General features: G+C 41.1%; 1 protein-coding gene and 1 long non-coding RNA gene across 14 annotated transcripts in view; both read left to right on the forward strand.

Moving 5' to 3' along the window:
• Positions 1 to 19015, forward strand: part of SLC8A1 (solute carrier family 8 member A1) — a 409941-nt gene that overhangs the window by 222531 nt on the left and 168395 nt on the right. The window lies entirely within an intron of this gene.
• The window catches only part of LOC309644295, an 82314-nt gene continuing 76814 nt past the window's right edge, over positions 13516 to 19015 (forward strand). The window contains exon 1 of the long non-coding RNA XR_014254358.1: positions 13516 to 16440. This is a non-coding gene — a long non-coding RNA (uncharacterized lncRNA). The remainder of the gene's footprint in view (positions 16441 to 19015) is intronic.

Genomic DNA, 19015 nt, shown 5'->3' on the forward strand with positions numbered 1-19015 from the left:
TATATCCCTAAGTCTCTGGTTCAGGGGCATTATCGATCACATAAGCTTTTGTGAGTGGCTCGCTCCCATTATTTTTCTGAGAACATACATAGACTGCTGCCAACTTACAAACATGTTTTGGGAATGCAGGTGTTTTATAGACCCTTGATCACTGACATCTCAAGCAACCACTTAATTCTGCACCTATAGAATTGTATTGCCCCTTAATTATTACATTTGTGTTTGTCTTTTCTAGTCAACTAGACACCACAATACTGCACGTTATACTTTACATTTGTCTCAGGGTGGTATTAATAAATATTTACTGACAGACCACCTTATTTGGAAGCTCAGTAAAGCATCACTTATTGAGCTCCAAATTGCTTAAAATGCTTTTTTTAGGAAGTGTGTGGTGTGTGTATTGTGTGTGTGTGTGTGTGTGTTTTGGAGGGGGTGGGGAGTTGATGATCTGTTACTCCTCTGGAAGAGGGTAGACATTACTTAAGGACCCTAGGAGGTTACTTTTTTGAAGTCTGACTCCATAATGGCCTGATGGTATGATTCCATCCTGCCCACCATCACATCCACCTTCCACTTCACTGGGTCTAAGTTGAAAGTGCAAGGAAGAATGCATGTACAGAGCTGGTTCAATCATGACTTTGGTCAGACCAATTAAACACATGTGACTTAGAAGATAACATGATCCATTGCACATGGAATCATCAGTTGCTCCAAGTTCCACATGGTAGGTCCATGGTTGTTTAGTTTCAACTGAAAGCTATTTTAAGAATGGTTCTGAATGGACACCGTTTGAACATAATTGTCCATCTTAGCTCAGGACTCTGAAGACAGTCATAAGTGGAACAGAGACACCAGTATAAGTTGCCTAGCACAAAGCTCATTAGACTGGTACCTTAGCCCAGCTGCCTTAGAAGGTAAACTTCCCATCTTATAGACTGGTAATTAAGGGGTAGCCAAGTCTTTACTCTTTTGGCCATCAAAGGTATCCCCAAGGAGTTTATTGGTCACAAAACCCTCTTCTATAATCAATGACTGCATTTTAAAGAAAGCTCATATATTAGTTTTAACATAAGCATGTTTCCCGCATGGTTACCTCTCAGAATAAACACACTTGAGGTAATGGAAAACTACAGGAGGTGTCACCTATCTTTCGTGTCCTGCTCTGAGTTTGCTGCTGAGATTACCGCGTAGAAGCTTGGATCAGAAACAAAAAGAAGATGCCCCCTGTGAACCTAGGATTATTCCTATAATGAAGTCTCTTCTCTTGGAAGATAAAATGGAGTTTAAAAAATGGAATGAAAGAGTCCTCCTCTAGAAGCTGCAGGAGGCACCATAGTAGAGATTCTGTTCATTCATTGAAGAGACATCTATTAGCTACCATTGTCTACTGAGTGCCTAAACACTATTCTAGGCACTGGGTACTGATCAGTAAACAGCAAAGAGAACTAGCTCAGACTTCCAATCTCTGCTTCTTAGACAGCATTTCTGGTTCTCACATTTTTCTCTTAGAGATTTTCTGCAATATTTCTGTGTCTCAAACATTGTTTTGGCATTTAATCTCCAGTCAGAAGATTATGTAAAAGACTTCAGGCAAAATATTCCATTATTAAAAACCATGAAGAAAAGCCAAAGGAAAAGTAAAGAATTCCATCCTTTTTTGATGCCTGGGGGCCAATGGGACTGATTTTCCTTTCTATCTCAATTGATTGGATTAACAAGTTATTTTGTTGTGAAAACTACATTGTGAATATCTGGTGAAGAGAAATGAGCAAAATCAAAAGCACTGCCAGTGCCCTTACCTTGTATGAGCAAAATAATTATACTTTGTTTAACTGAGAGTGATTATTTAAGTTGGCATACAGGCTCAGAAGAAAAGCCAAATTACATCATGTGCAAACACTGTGATCGCCCTCTTTCTGTTTGTGACACTGGGCTTCTCTACTGTTGTCGTTCCCTAGGTTTAGATGAATCACACTCAACACTGATGGGATGACATAAAACAAAGCTCAATTCTTAAACCAATTGTTATTATATTTTATTTGAGACAGAGGGTATGAATTATTAGGTGACCTTTTTTAAAAAACTAGAAATTGACTCCCGAACCCAAGCTCACAGTTGATGAAGCTATTCTTTTACACAGTATTACTGAAAGCACGAATCTGTCATTATATAGAACCTTCCTCCTATGGTTGTAAAAAAGTTAAAGAGAATGGCCATCAGAGATGTATATTATAGTGGATCAAAAATACAGGCTTTGCGGGGAGGGATAAGTTGGGAGATTGAGATCGACAAATACACATTACTATATATAAAATAGATAACTAATAAGAACCTACTGTATAGCACAGGGAACTCTACTCAATACTCTATAATGACTTAAATGGGAAAAGAATCTAAAAAAGAGTGGATATATGTATACGTATAACTGATTCACTTTGTTGTACAACTGAAACTAACACAATATTGTAAATCAACTATACTCCAATAAAAATTAGTTTTAAAAAATGCAGGCTTTGGGATCAGACCTGGGTTCAAGATCTCATTTTATCTCTTACCAGTTGTGAACATCTTGAGTTTCCATTTCCTCATTTGTAAAATCAAGATAATAAGACCCAATTCACAGAGTTGTTGATAAAGCCTTAATAAATATCTCTTGAAGGAAAAGATTCTGCCATCTTTCTGTTCCTAGGGTCTGGTTGACCATCTTGCAAAGATGATTTTGTGCAACATTGTACTCTATGGCTTATAATCATGTTTCTACCTCTGACATTCTCTGGTTATAAAACTAGACTATCAAAAGGCATGAAAGTGAGAACTGAGGAAGGCCCAGAGCCTGCCCATGTAACCACCCATATGAACATGAAGCTTGCTCCTTTCCTGGGGTACAGGAATCTGCCCCTTTTAGCTCCTGAAGAATTGCTGGTTGCATCCTCTCCTGCTCAGCTGCGAGCAGCACATCGTTGGTGAGCAGTTGTCAGCAGGGCTGACGTGAACTAGCAAAACTTCATGGAAAAGGAGATTGAGGGAGCAAACTTCATTAACCATTCAGTATAAGACTAAGCAACAACCCAAGAAAATGTAGAAAAGTTTTTTTTTTAATTAATTAATTAATTAATTTATGGCTGTGTTGGGTCTTCGTTTCTGTGCGAGGGCTTTCTCTAGTTGCGGCAAGCGGGGGCCACTCTTCATCGCGGTGCGCGGGCCTCTCACTATCGCGGCCTCTCTTGTTGCGGAGCACGGGCTCCAGACGCGCAGGCTCAGTAGTTGTGGCTCACTGGCCCAGTTGCTCCGTGGCATGTGGGATCTTCCCAGACCAGGGCTCAAACCCGTGTCCCCTGCATTGGCAGGCAGATTCTCAACCACTGCGCCACCAGGGAAGCCCCGAAAAGTATATTTTTAACCAAAAAAATACATATATATTTTTTTCATTGAAATCTTTAGGGAAAAATGGAAACAAGATTCACATGCAAGACTTGATACAGATGAGAAATTTGTTTTCCAGCTTAACCTCCCAAAGGTCTGGGATTCATATTTGCAGATGTTCTATATTATGGCCAAGATCACTGCTTCTCTTAAACCACTAGAAGTACATAATTACAAACCTGATTTTCCTCAACTCTACCAAAATCCCTGGGTGAACAGCCATACATCTTTGCTTTTCAGAAAAAAAAGTGGGGGCGGGGGGGATAAATATGCCAAACCACTGACTTTTCCTATTATTTTCTTTCTGCCTGATCACAGATCTCTGTTTTCAAAGCCTTCCTTGTCAGTGAAAAGTCTAGCTCTATCGCATCTTCAGTGTCTGTTGTTGGGAAGACTGTTAAGGATATACTGAGGCATCCAGATTCTTCTGTGTGTATGGCAGAAAGGACAGCTGAAGTGAAGCCCACATAAAGAGCTGTGCTTTGATGTTTTCAAGGACTGGGGGCAAGAGAAAATGAAGCGACATCCAATTTTGCTCTTTGCGCTTTGCCTTTGTTTTCTTTTCTGATTTTGGAAAGGGCTGTCACAGAGGTGTGTGTTGGGAAGATGTAATCTTCCTCGGAATCATTGGCAGCTGATGGCTCTTGTGTAGGTGTCTCTGAGAGGGAGGTTCTGAACAAACACCTTTAAAATGGTCCCTGATGAACCATATAACACTCTCCAGATAACTTAACACTCTCCAAATAACTGTTTGCTATTCTCTTTTACAAGTCATTGCCTGCCAGAGATCCACATGTTTTACCATTTGTTTAACTTGTGTTTCAGGTTTATCAAAAAATCAAAGATAATAATAGCATCTCACTGGTACTATGACACCAGTGTAACTGGATGAGAAGTCATGAAATCAGTCGAGATACTAACTTCATTATATATTCACTTTCACATCCTGCTCCTCCCATTGTAGGGGGAAGAAAGGAAAAAGAGTTTAAATTGTTTGGATTATATTTTGTTTTGTTTTCACTGAGTGGGCCAGTTGTTCTGACATCATGTTGCAAACTCAGTAGCTCCTAGATTCTCTTGAGATCTGGTAGAATAGTCAGCTTGATAAAGTAAAACTAGTGACTTGATAAAGAATCAAGGCTTTTTTGAGAATAAGTGAATGAGAGAAAAAACTAATGAAAATCAGATCCATCCAGTAAGAACATTTAATCAGGCAGGACCAACTGGGTATAAGCATAGGTCATCACTGTACTGACAAAAGAATAGGGCTAATTCTAGGGTTTTCAAGATTCCTGGTGGTGGTTGGGGCCGGGGTGGGGTGGGGGGGAGTGTCAGGGATGTGGAAGGGCTGACGGGAAATGTGTCTGCGTCTGTTGGACATACACTGTATCAGAGGTCAAGTTCCCCTTGCAGCCAGTGTTTGGATACTTTTAATAGCTGTTCTCTTTTCCTGGGCAGGACTGTACACAGGGGCAATGATGATCCTTTTAAAAACCACTAGTGGGACTTCCCTGGTGGCTCAGTGGTTAAGAATCCACCTGCCAATGCAGGGGACACGGGTTCAATCCCTGAAGATCCCACATGCTGCGGAGCAACTAAGCCCGTACGTCACAACTACTGAGCCTGCGCTCTGGAGCCCGCGAGCCACAATTACTGAGCCCGTGTGCCACAGCTACTGAAGCCTGCGCGCCTAGAGCCCGTGCTCCGCAACAAGAGAAGCCACCGTAGTGAGAGGCCCGCACACTGTAATGAAGAGTAGCCCCCACTCACCGCAACTAGAGAAAGCCCTTGCGCAGCAACAACCATAAATAAATAAATAAATAAATCTAAAGAAAAAAAATTTAAAAAGTAAAAACTGCTAGCAATGAATTCCAGCAAGAACAGGGTCTCACCCTTCCTTTAAAAGCTATGGCATGTTTTCCTTTTGGTACTTGACCAAATCGAGCAACGAAGTGTGTGAAAATGAGACAGATTCATCTCACCTGGCATTGCAGTTGGGCAAAGGAAGGGCTTTTGAAAGCAAAGTCTTTTAGCTTGCATTTATAATCTTGGATAATAATAATAAGCCAACAGTCTGTATGTGCCTGAGTGCAATAATGAATGTACGTATGCAAACTTCAAAACTAGACAGCCTTGGCATTTCAGTAAGCATTATGCATGCCCTCAGTATGATACTCGCTACTGTAAAGATACAGAAGTCTTTACCCTCTGCTGGGTGTTTAAAGATACTTTATTGGGTAACTGTAACATCCGTTCTTTTTTCTCCCAAATGTTGGTTAGTTTTATTGTGTTGTACCTGGGATGAGAAAGCTGATTAGGGGAGCTTATCCTGGATCAGAAATTATCCCCTACTACAACTCCAATCTTAAGGCTTTACAGAATGTTTTCCTTTAAGATTTAGTTAAGTTTCCCAGCACACCGCTGAATTAGGTGAGGAAAATAAATGCTGTAGAAGAAGGGAAAAGAAAAAAAACGGGAAAAGTGGTATTTCCCTGCATTTTATTACTTTGCTGTTAAAAGGAGGCGAGAAGGCCGCAGCTGATGCAGCAGCTCTTGTCCTAAAGCTGTGCTCTTCTACTGGTGGGGCTGAATAGAGGAATTAGAAGACAGAGCTAATCCATTGTTATCGCACTTATTTAGAAGAATAAACAGACTCCTGTGAATCACCAGTTTTGAGTCTTCGATTAGGAAGAATCCAGGACGGATTTCTTCCACCCAAGATTCAAGTGAAGACAAAGCCTCAAAAGCACCAGGATGAAGAGTCACTTCCTGAGGATCAGGGAACGTTTACCTTTAATAACCGTCATTAGCTGATTCCGGCTTATAGATCTTACCCTGAAAACTGCTGGTGAAATAATCGCCGCTCTCTGCTCTTAAAATGGATTTAAGAAAGAAATCCGGGTTTCCCTGGTGGCGCAGTGGTTGAGAGTCTGCCTGCCAATGCAGGGGACACGGGTTCGAGCCCTGGTCTGGGAGGATCCCACATGCCGCGGAGCAGCTGGGCCCGTGAGCCACAACTACTGAGCCTGCGCGTCTGGAGCCTGTGCTCCGCAACAAGAGAGGCCGCGACAGTGAGTGGCCCGCGCACTGCAATGAAGAGTGGCCCCTGCTCGCCACAGCTGGAGAAAGCCCTTGCACAGAAACGAAGACCCAACACAGCCAAAAATAAATAAATAAATTAAAAAAAAAAAAAAAAAAAAAAGAAAAAGAAAGAAATCCATTTTAGAAGATGGGCCTTTCCCTTTCCAGAACTTCCTGCCTCCATATACTTAAAGCTTTCCTTTGTAAGTTGCTGAAAGGGAGCAGAGCCCCCCTCAGGCTCTGAAATGAAACTCTTTTTCTGTGGATCTGGCTAGGTCCCGGGCTGAACCGAGGAAGGGGGCTCTGTCTTCAGAGCGACCTTCACGAATGCTGGATGGGACTCCACAGGGTCCTGAGACACAGCCCACGAGCCCTGGTGGATTTGCCTTGCTGCTTGCTCACAGGTGTTCTCGGCAAGGCCCTGGGTAGGAATGGGTATGGGACGTTTCTGCATTATAGTACCTTTCAACTCTGGCACTGAGAATGCTGACCAACACAGATGCTTTTTCTGTTCTCACTGCCTTTTCCAGAAACTGTGTAGAAGGCAAAATAGTTCCCATTCCTCATTCCAGCCATGCCATCCGAGAGCACATTTCCCAGACCCTTTTCCACATGACCACAAAAATGTCTTGGGGATCAGATGCTTTGAAAAGATGAGAAGATTTTCCCCTGCCCCGTCCCTGGGAATGGGGCCATGTTTGCAAAAACCAAAGGGCTCCTCTTGTGAATGAGAGTTTCAGTGAGTGTTTTGGTGAAGAATATAATTCACAGGTGACTCTTGCGAAATCTCACTGTAATTTATTAATTTATTCTGTCAAACCTACGTGGGAAAGTGTAAGTGCAAGACAAAATGGGACATGCAAAGATGAATCGGCCTGCTTCTAGGAGGTGGTTGTCCGCCGAGAGAGCCATCAGATCCATAAAAATAGGCATGATATTCATGCTAACAGAAATATAGATGACATGATAAGCTGCTGTATATGAGATTAATTCTGTCTGAGATATTACAGATCCTTTTTCACCCATCTCTGCTTTTGCACAAACCATTCCTCCTGCCTTTCCCTGGCTATCCTTACAGGGCCTCAAAGACATCATTCAGATGTCACCTCTTCTAAGGAGCCTTTCCTCATACTGCTGATTCGTTGCTTCTCCTCGACTTGCTCCTGTATTTCTCTCTATCACAGAGCTAATCACATCATATTTTAATGGTTTGGTGTTTGACTTCCTGGCTCAAGTGTGAACTCCGGTAGGCAGGGATGAAAATGTTCTCTTTCAGCGTTTCCCAGTGTCTGGATGTCACTCTGTTTACAAAAGGAGAGGATGCATAAATCAATGTCAAGTTAATTAAGCATGGTGTTGCAACTTTTGTGCTTATCAGAGTTTCAGGATTGAAACAAATGTGATATTTGTGGTTTTTGACCACTGGCTTTTTTACATCAAGAAAGAGTAGTTATCTAAAAATGGAATCCATATTTCCATCTACTCATGTGAAAAATTCTCTGTGGAGCTTTTCAGAAATGGATTTTTGTTGTTTTTCCATTAGAACAGATGTTTTATCCTGTGACTGTGAGTGGTGAAATTAAATTTCAGGACTTTTAAGGAAGAGAAGATAACCTGCTATTTTCTAATGTTTATTTCCTCAGGTTTTATCATCATTAGATTCTTTTGTAATAGCCGACATTCATATTTTAGAGTCATATTTTAGTCCGGTTTACAGTGTCAGAGTTCATGTCTGCTTTTGCAATTTACATGGGCCAGAGATAATCCTAAAAAGCTGCAATCAGTATCTAAGAGGCTGGGATTTTCCATTCTTTACTGCCCTTATCTAACTTTTCAATGTGGCACTCACTGCTTTTCATATCTTGCAATTCCAAAATGCTTTCTTCTTACAAAAAAAGAAAGTGGGTCCCGTGATTTTAAATACCATATGGTCTATCACATACATATGCACTTGTATATTAAGAATTTATTTTATCAGAATGGAAAAGAGGCAGGGAAGAGTTTTTTTTTTAATCAAACATTTATATAGTGTTTTCTCTTTGCTTTACATAATTCTAACCGGTCACAAATACGAATGAGCTTAACATTTAAAACAATCCTATGATATTGTTATTACGCCTATCTTATAGATAAGGAAACTAAGGAATAAAATGTTAATGTAGGCAAGTTGAAGAATAAGCAATCAAAGACTAAATAAACAATAGGAGGACAAGGGCTAGAGATTTTTCAGGGAAAATTTCAATTTTTCATCCTGGTAATAGATTTTATTTTGTGTGCCAGTGTACTTTAAGTTTATCGGATTTTCAAGGCTGAAATATTGACTTCTTCCCTTAAAAGAAGGACCAGAATAGGATTTCCAATGCACACTTGGGAAGAGAGGTGTCAGACCCTATCAAACATGGAATCAGATACAGCACTTCCAAAATCATGTTCACGTGCACTAAAAGTTGGTTAGTTTACCCTAAAGAGTATTGCTTGGTTCCTTACAACATTAGGAATTGTTCCATTGTGTTTCAGATATCACAGTGCCCCAAATTGATATTATAATAATCCCTTCTTCTTATACTAAAGAAGTTACCTAGCCCTGGTCTTAGTTTAAGTAATTTTTTCCCCTCAGTTTCTGGCACTTGCTTTTTTATTCAGGAGTCATTTTCTGTTTCACCATCATTTGAAAAAGTTGCCTGTTTTAAAAACCTGTATTATTGCTAAATTGTCCAAGCGCTCTGTGAATGCCTGAATGCCGTGAGGCTACAGTGTAGTATAAGGGAGCCAGAAAACTGCTAGTTGAAGGAAACGCTGTCTAAAATGAGAGTGAAATTAATAGCATTCCCTGGAAGGTCACCTCTTGGACTCTCCGTGATCTTGGGCACAAAGAGACAACAGCTGTAAACTACTCGTAAATAGCTATGGACCACACATTTCAAAATGTCTGCATCAATGGGAAAACAGTTTTGAGTCTTAAAATTACAGGCTTGATTCAGGGTTTGGGCCTTGTAAAATAATCAAGCTGTCACGTCTTAAAAGTCTGAGATCAAATTTAAAATTCCATGGCTCTGGAGTAACCATTAAGACCTAGCGCAACCAATATTTAAGCATCTGGGCTTTGAGGACAAATCAAAAAATGTAGAGGAAATCATTACAAAATAAGAATGGGAAAAAAAGCTATAAAAAGTGAATATTGATTAAATTGTACAAGATTTTTAAGAGCTCAGATGACAAGTGGGGCGTTTTGTTTTCTTGTACAGGCATTAGTTACAGAATCAGAGCTAGATGTGCAGAAATAGAAGAGAGATAAAGGGTCTCCTGGTCCTGAGTCCAGACATCCTATCAGTGTGTGCCTTGTAAGAAAAAAATGAAAGAGAGGTCAAAGTGCCCCTAATCTCCAGATCTCACTCTCTAACACTTAAGTATATTGTTTTGTCCACATTTCACATTAGGTACTATTTTTTTGCACATATGAGTGAATAATACACAAAGTCACTCTAATTTCCCTATGTGATCACTTTGTGATGCCTTTATTTTCAGAGATCCAAGTGAATAAATTATAGAGTTAATGCCTCCTATAAAATAACCATTGCATATTTTAAAAAGACAGAAACCAGTGATGTTATAAACAAGTTATAAAAACCAAGAATTTGTTAAATCACCTCAGAAAACACTGAGATACCTGCAGATTGCCTGGCCAAATTCTAACTTCATCATGTAGACAGGTAAGTTACTTTGCCTTTCTGTGCCTTGGTTTCCCTGTCTGTACAATGGGGATAATAGCATAGCTACCTTATGAAATTGGTATTAGAATTAAATATGTTAATAAATATAATGATGATATGTATTTAGGGCAATGCCCAGCACAGAGCAAGCAACTATATACCTATTTATTGTTGTTCTTATTCTTTGTTTTTTTCAGTCAAATAATAAATATTGTTGATTTTGTAACAGCTAATGTTTGTTGGGTGTTTACAATATTTCAGACACTGTGCTAAACACTTTGCAATGATTATTTAATTTAATTTTTATGACAACCTTATGAGGAGGCTACTATTACTATCCCTATTTTAAAGATGAGAAAACTGAGGCACAAACAGTGTAAGTAACTTGTCAGAGTAATAAAGCTAGCCAGAGGTAGAACCAGAATATGTCAATATGTGTTCTTGTTACTATCAGCATAAACCATATATATTTTTGTTATGTTAACTTCCTCTTCCTTTATCCTTGCCCATCATACTGTGATGTTCATGTAGCAGGATTTGGTCATTGGTTTTTAATTTACCTGTGACATTATTTTTAGTTGAATAATTCTGCTAGGTAGAATCTCATTGTCCTATTCAGACTTTTCTAATTTACATCATTTAACTGCAAGTAACCTTTCTAAGCTGAACCACCACAAAAAATTGTTTTCCCCATAATTCCCAATGTAAATTGGACATTGCCAATGTCCAGAATAAATCCTCTGATGTGAATCGTTTCAACCCTGAGAAAGCCTAGTATAGGTGTCAACAAAGCAGAGGAATAAAAAATTCTTCCGATATGGAATAAAGATGTCCAATAAAAACGATGGCCTGTTTCAAGTGCATTTGGAAAGATTAAAGAAGTAGTAGTTTCCTGGAAATATCAACACGCTGAATAAGACAAAGGAAGAAAAGTACTGTCCTTCACTGCACCCCCTTCGTGAATATTTTATATCATCCACTTTGCTGGCCTTGATATGATTAGAAATCACTAGATTGCTTTGATAGCTGAGAGTGTCTGTCCTTTAAAACCATAGTCCATGAAGAAAGAATGAGCTGGGCACCTTGCTTTTGCTGGCTAGAGAATAATGCGTACAAATAGACATTCTCTGAAATGAGGAAAACACATCAAATCTGTTCAAGGCTCTTTTGTTTTCAGCCATTGTTCTCATTAAGCCTCAGAGATTCAAATGGAAACATAATCTCAGGGCTTCTTTCCTCAGTCTTTGCCACACACTGAAACAATTTAACCAACATTTTTAATAAAGGCATCCATTTAAGGAACATACAGTTACAAAGAGAGGCAGGGAGTCTGATGACCTCTGCTTTCTCTAACAGGTGGGGGACAGAAAGGGAAGGGAAAGCAGCTCTTCATTAGCTCCAAAACTCAAACTTTCCAAACAGTTCCCTAATTTGCCAACATAAAGGCATCAAACTGGCAATACTCAGACCAGAAGATTTCCTGTGTTGGACTTTTACAGCTCGCAGTATAGATCTGTTCACAAGTTAGAGTGTAAACATCTTGGGCTCAGTCAGCTCTCAGGACAGATTACAAGAGCTGTGGCAGTTATTTGTAGTGAGGTGGATGGACCTAGAGTCTGTCACACAGAGTGAAGTAAGTCAGAAAGAGAAAAACAAATACCGTGTGCTAACACATATATATGGAATCTAAAAAAAAAAAAAGGTCATGAAGAACCTAGGGGCAAGACGGGAATAAAGACGCAGACCTACTAGAGAATGGACTTGAGGACACGGGGAGGGGGAAGGGTAAGCTGGGACGAAGTGAGAGAGTGGCACGAACGTATATACACTACCAAACGTAAAATAGATAGCTAGTGGGAAGCAGCCGCATAGCACAGGGAGATCAGCTCGGTGCTTTGTGTCCACCTAGAGCGGTGGGATAGGGAGGGTGGGCGGGAGATGCAAGAGGGAGGAGGTATGGGGATATATGTATATGTATAGCTGATTCACTTTGTTATACAGCAGAAACTAACCATTGTAAAGCAATTATACTCCAATAAATATGTTAAAAAAAAAAAAAGAGCTGGGGCAATGAAACTTTCAAAGAGTCCACTAGTACTGCGGTGTGTGTAGAGATCCCCCTGGGCGGTCTCGGCCCGCATCCCTTGAATGAGGTCACCGTCCTGCAGAGAGAAGTTACTGAGTCCCTCCCTGCACCACCCTACCCATAGCACCTCCCAGGCTGACCCCCCAGCAGAGCCTTGCAAATCAATGGACAGGCCCAAGGCCCTGCCTTATTAGAGTATTTCTGAGTTTACAAGCACCTTGCACATAATTATCCCATGTGACCTCCCACCTTTGAGGTAGACAGGGCTAGGATCCTTATCTTCATTTTAAAGCCAGGGGAAACCAGGTGACAGAGGACCATGGCTTACTCAAGCTTACATAAGGGCCAAGTAAAAGAGAAGAGCCTCAAACGTGGGCCTTCTGGCTTTAAGTCCAATTCTCCTTCCAGGCAACCTGCTACTGTGGATGAAAGCAGGTTCTACCCCAAGCCACAGAGAATACGTTGCTTTTGCAGATTAACCTTAATTTTCTCCATAGGTAGAGTGGTTCATTTGCAAAAACTAGTACACTTGTTCAAGGTTCGAGTGACATTTGTATCCAAGCTAACTCTGTGGATCCTTCACTTAAGACAATTTCCTCCTTTGTTCAGATAGAATTGATTTGAGTCTCATGGGCCCTCTGTCCTGTAGGTGCCTCGTGGTGAGAATTAGTGACTTAACTGTGATGCTGTATACAGATTCTTCAGTCTTCTCTCTATACCATTACTGCTTGTTCCAGGATAACAAAAACTATAATACAATAGTTTCGATTCAGTTTCAAAGGGTTTTAATTATAAAACACAAGTATGTACTCCTTATTCCATTCATTTAAAATAAGGGAGAATTGGAAAATTTAACCATTTGTCAAATATTTTGATTCTAATTCGATTAATCTTAAAATCTTATATTAAATAAAAATGCTTCGGGGCTTCCCTGGTGGCGCAGTGGTTGAGAATCTGCCTGCCAATGCAGGGGACACGGGTTCGAGCCCTGGTCTGGGAAGATCCCACATGCCACGGAGCAACTGGGCCCGTGAGCCACAACTACTGAGCCTGCGCGTCCGGAGCCTGTGCTCCGCAACGGGAGAGGCCACGATAGTGAGAGGCCCGTGCACCGCGATGAAGAGTGGCCCCCGCTCGCCGCAACTAGAGAAAAGCCCTCGCACAGAAACAAAGACCCAACACAGCCAAAAATAAATAATTAATTAATTAATTAAAAAAAAATGCTTCAACTCTGATGCACTTTTGCATTAGAGAAAGGAATTAATTCATGTATTTGTAGTCTACCTACTGCTTGTGGAAAATAGGCACTTTGTGCCATTATAATTTCATATTTCTACATGGCCTCAATTTAATATAAGGGAAGAACCAAGTGAGTGATGCACAACACAGCTTCAACCCTTGTCCATTTACAGAATCTTCTGGGAGCCAGTCTCCATTTGTAACAACCAGATTCTAAGTAGAAGCACTTTGAGTTTTATAAGCATTTGTTCTTTTCTCTGGGGATATATAACTTTTAGTCATTTATAATGATTTAGGTGGCCATAGAGCATTTTGATTTACTGTCAGCAATGAAATTAGTTTTCCAATGAAAAAAGCAAGAATTTCTATATCTGGATTTCCTACGGCACAAATAGAAGCTGTTGGTATGCACATATCATTACCTAATCTCTTGCAAAGTTTCTATTCCTGAGCATTGATGTCAAATGATCAAGAGAGTTTCACATCTCTTGTTCGTATCCCCCCACATAGAGTCGAATGGTCTCTCCTCCAGTCTCATTTTCAGGACTTCCCCACTCCATGACTTTTGACCTGGCTGTGGTTGAAAAGTCTTGGGACACAATTTCCATTGCCCTTTGGATTATGCTGGACAGCCAAGCTTTGCTGTTACTAGTTTATTTTTAATCCTAGAAATTATGTGTTTATTTCCACAATGAGCAAATGTGGATAAATCAATACACAGAGGCAGAGCTAACAACATGGTGAGATGTGGTGCCCCAGGTTTCCTTAGTTGAAGACAATTATGTGACTGTCACCCCAGGAGGCAAACAGCTGGGAAAGCTTCATCACCCTGTGTATTTCATTCAGAAGGACTGATCCACATCTCCCTGTGGCCCCCTGACCCCCAACTAGTCAGTGAAGGAAATGAGCAACTGGGACTAAATGACCTAAAAGCAGCCATGTGATGCTTGCTTTCTATGGGGGCAGAGAGCTAAAGGGCAGGGCCGTCAGAGAAGTGTACAGCCCCCTGCCTGCATACCAACACCCAGCGGTCCTGGGAGTCCCAGAGCCCCCCGGAGAAGTAGGACCACCTCATCGTGCTCTGGCCAGGTGACTGACAGCCCAACCGAGCTAAAATGGAGAGAGGAACATGGCATATTAACTATTTCTTCTTCCTTCTCCTCTTTGCTGGGCAAGTGCCCTTTAGTGAATCACTTGTCAGGAATTTCACCCCATCCTGAGGCATTAAACCAGAGAGAGGAAAAGTTCAGACTGACCTATAAATGCTGTGGTATCATTTAACAACCTTATTTAGTGAATTACTGGTTACTGGGCCTCGCTTTCAAAGTATAGAGTTATGCTTAGACCTTATTAGCCCTTATTAGAGTGAATAAATAACATCTAATTTTGGACACCCTATAGAGTACTTTGGGGCTTTCCATATGGCCTATACTTTAAATAAAATTTCTGACATCAAGCTTTTTCCCCACAAATTGGTGAGCAGGACCAGGATTTGTACACCTTATGGAGCTTCTTCTTGGCTTATCCATTCACAGGAAGTATCTCTTTATACTTCCTAATTACTAAGAGTATTTAGAGCGTGTGCATCTTCCCACAGAGAGCCCAAGCTAACTCTGTACCACGCATCTTGTAGTACATGCAGGGCATGTGTCAGTGCTCTGTCTGATTTGCCATAGGCTGTGGTAGCAGAGTGAGCTCAAAGGTGAAATTAGCTCAGGCTAATTTAGAAGCATTTGTTTAGCATATGTTCTCTAAGTAAAACATGGAATTGCAAGCACAATGGTGAACAAGAAGTGGAAAATGTTAAAATGGCATTGCCTGGTATACCGCCACCTAGGCTGGGCTGGGAATTCGGATTGCATGCCGATTCTAATTTGGCTGGGGGGTCAGCTAGTGTGACCTCTAGACCCATGTGGCAAGGTCTGCAGGGGCCTCACCCGGTCCATACGGCACAATCTCCACATTGTTGATGCTGGGACCATGTCTCCTGACTTCCCCATTACTGAAATCCTTTGATTATTTTAGGGAGCTTCTGTTATTACATGAAGATGCTTTCATCTTTGCAAATGAATTCAGATGAGAAGAAGAAGTGTGTAGGATTAGAGGCGGGAATCTTCATAGAAACTTCCTACGCCTTATCTGCTTCTCATCATGGCCACCAGCAAAAGAAACCTCCCAAACATGATGTTCTTATTTCAGGGAGAGGGACCTATTATGGATCTAGGTTAGGTGCTCAATAAATATATGTTGATTGAATGAGAACGGGGGAGAGCCATGAGAAGGAAATGTGAATTAAAAAGTAAACTTTGGGCATCAGTAAAAGTTGACTCTGGATAGGAAAACCAATCAGTGGGACACTTGAGGGAAAAGGGCAGACTGTATCTGTCTTTTTCACTGCTGTATCACGGTGTCTTTTACATATTGGTGCTCAACAAATATGTGTTGAATTAAATCTTTATGTAATACACAGATATTTAATGTGTAAGGCACTGTTCTTGGCTCATTGGGAATCCCCTGCCCTCAGGTAACTTCTGCATTCTAGTGGCAGAAACAAACAACAAAGAAAACAACAAAACAAATACAACGTCAAGTAGTGATAAGGAACTTGAAAAATAAATATATACATCAGTTAGGGAGATAGAGAGTGAAGGAAGGGCTTGGTATTTTAATGAGGTTGTTTAGAGAAGTTCTTTGAGGAGATGACATCTCATCTGGTTCCGGAAAGAGGGGAGGGAACACATCATGCAAAGATCTGGAGTCAACATTCCAGGTGCAGCAGAGGCCAAGGAGAGAGCTGGCCTGGGGAGATTGAGGAACAGCAGAGAGGCAGTGTTGCTGGAGCCCAGTGACCATGGGAAGGAGGGTGAGAGCAGGTCAAAGAAGAGTCCTGGGCCAGGCCAGGTAGGGTTCTGTCAGCCATGGTGAGGGGCTTGGGAGTCTTGTTCTAAGTGTAAGAGAAAGACATTAAAGGGTTTTGAACATGGGAGTGGCATAATATGACTGTGTTTTTAAAAATTACTCTGACTGCTATATGGAGAATTAGCCTGGGGCAGGGCAGGTTTGGACATAGGACTCTAGGGGACCAGTGAGGAACGATGAGTATATAATCCAGGTGAGAGGGGATGGGCCAGAACGATGGTGGTAGCAGTGAGGGTGATAAAGAAAAGGGGATCTTTAGAAAACCAGCCTGGCGGTCCAGTGGTTAGGACTCTGTGCTTTCCCTGCCGAGGGCGCGGGTTCAGTCCCTGGTCGGGGAACTAAGATCCTGTGCAGCCAAAAAATAAATAAATAAATAAAACAAGAAGAAAAGAAAACCAGCCTGAACTACTTAAAAGGTCCTGGAAAGATAGCACCAACCTGAAGGCCCATAAAGATAGCCTCCTCCCAGCTTCCTATCTGGGCTCCTTTGACCCTCTGGGAACCTCCCTCTTCACCACCTCTTACCCTGTGTGGTCGGCAGAATAATGCCCACACACACACACACACACACACACACACCCACACACCCACACACACAATGATGTCCATGTCCCAATTCTCAGAACCTCTGAATATGTTACCTTACTTGGCAGACTGGATTTGGAAGATATGATTAAGTTAAGGACCTTGAGATGGGAAAATAATCCTAGATTTCCCAGTGGGTCCAATCTAATCACGTGGCTCCTTAAAAGCAGAGAACCTTTGCTGTCTGGAGTCAGAGGCAGATGTAACTATGGAAGAATATAGTCAGAGAGATACAACATTGCTGGGTTTGAAGATAGAGGAAGGGGCTGTGAGCCAAGGAATGTGGGTGGACACTAGAAGGTGGAGAAGGCAGCAGAACAGAGTCTCCCTTCTCGGCTGCTTCGGAAAGGAACACAGCCCTGCGGACACTGATTTTGGTGAGAGAGCAGTATAGGACTTCCGGTCTACTGAACTCTAAGAGCCCAGGACCCACTGGCCCTCCTGGCCCTTGTAATCAATAGCTTCCTGCTCCAAGACTTGACAGAGCTCAAGTTCATATCCAGACTGAGCTCAATAAATCCTCTTCTTGCTTTAAACTTCTTCACACAGTTCTATAACATCTCTCCTATAATAGAAATAGTCAATAATAGAATTGAGTTCTCAAAGGCTTGTGAAGGCTCCCTGACTCTCTTCCTGGTCATGGACCCATCATCATCGTGGTTTTCCCAGGAACTTGAGTGTCTGTAAGCTTCGTGGACAACCTGAGTTCATATTTGGAGTTCTTACGCTCTCTAAATTGTGTTTCTTAATCTCATGCTTCTCCTTAAGCAGCAAGTGAGGTTATTTTGGAGTAGAAATGTGTTATTGGGAGAGGTTAATAGTTTGTAACAAGTTTATTCCATACTTTTATCTTTAGGGGATGATTTGCTTTTGTTTTCTTGCTATTGAAACTCTTTTTCCTTAAAGTTTGCACTCTCTCTGACCTTTCTTGGCTCTGGGGCATGTCACCCACTGAGGCAGGCAGGAGAGCAGGAACCCTCTCAGGACTTTGGAGCTTGTTGATACAATGGAATAGTTTCCAGAAAAGTAGCTTACCAACTGTGACCTATTTTTTGCCCTTATACATGTGCATAGGAATCCAGATGGTTTGATTAAATATAGCCTCTCCTGGTTCTAAAGGGAACACTTTTCAGCATGGAGTATAGAGAATTAGCCACATGATTCCCATTAACATTAATGGGGGCTACCAAGGCATTCCCTGTATTCTGAACTGCAAATGCAACCCTAATGTTTGCTAAAAGGGCGGTTCTATTTATAGACCATCTGGCTGCTAGTATTGTGCAAATGCATGAAAAATTTCTTGCCCCAAGAATGTGCATTTAGAGGCAGATGGATATAGTACAGCACTTCTCAAAGTTTAGTTTGTATTAAGGACTATTTATTGAGTTACACAAATGGAGATTCCAGATTCCTGGGCCCATTTTTCAGGAATGCCACCTTAGTGAGCCTGGGGCAGGGCCCAGGAAACTTCATCTTTAGTACCTACACCATATGCACCATGGCCTGGAGTTTGGAGAAAGTCATTTCTCTCTCCTAATTTTTTTTAGTTGAAGTATAGTTAATTTACAATGTTATGTTAGTTTCTGGTGTACAGCAAAGTGATTCAGTTATACACACATATATATAAATTCTTTTTCATATTCTTTTCCATTATAGATTATTACAAGATATTGAATATAGTTCCCTGTGCTATACCTAGGACCTTGTTGTTTATCTATTTAATATATAGTAGTTTGTATCTGCTAACTCCAAACTCCTAACTTATCCCTCCCCACCCCCTTCCCCCTTCGGTAACCATAAGTTTGTTTTCTATGTCTGTGAGTCTGTTTCTGTTTTGTAAATAAGGTCATTTGTATCATATTTTAGATCCACATACAAGTGATATTATATATCTCCTAACTTTTGATTACTCGTTTGATTGTAAAACTGGTAATGTCAGCATGATGAGTTCTTTTGCAGGATTCAATGTGAT

Source organism: Balaenoptera physalus (genome assembly GCF_965194825.1).
Source record: "Balaenoptera physalus genome assembly, chromosome: 15".
NCBI classification, from domain to species: domain Eukaryota; kingdom Metazoa; phylum Chordata; class Mammalia; order Artiodactyla; family Balaenopteridae; genus Balaenoptera; species Balaenoptera physalus.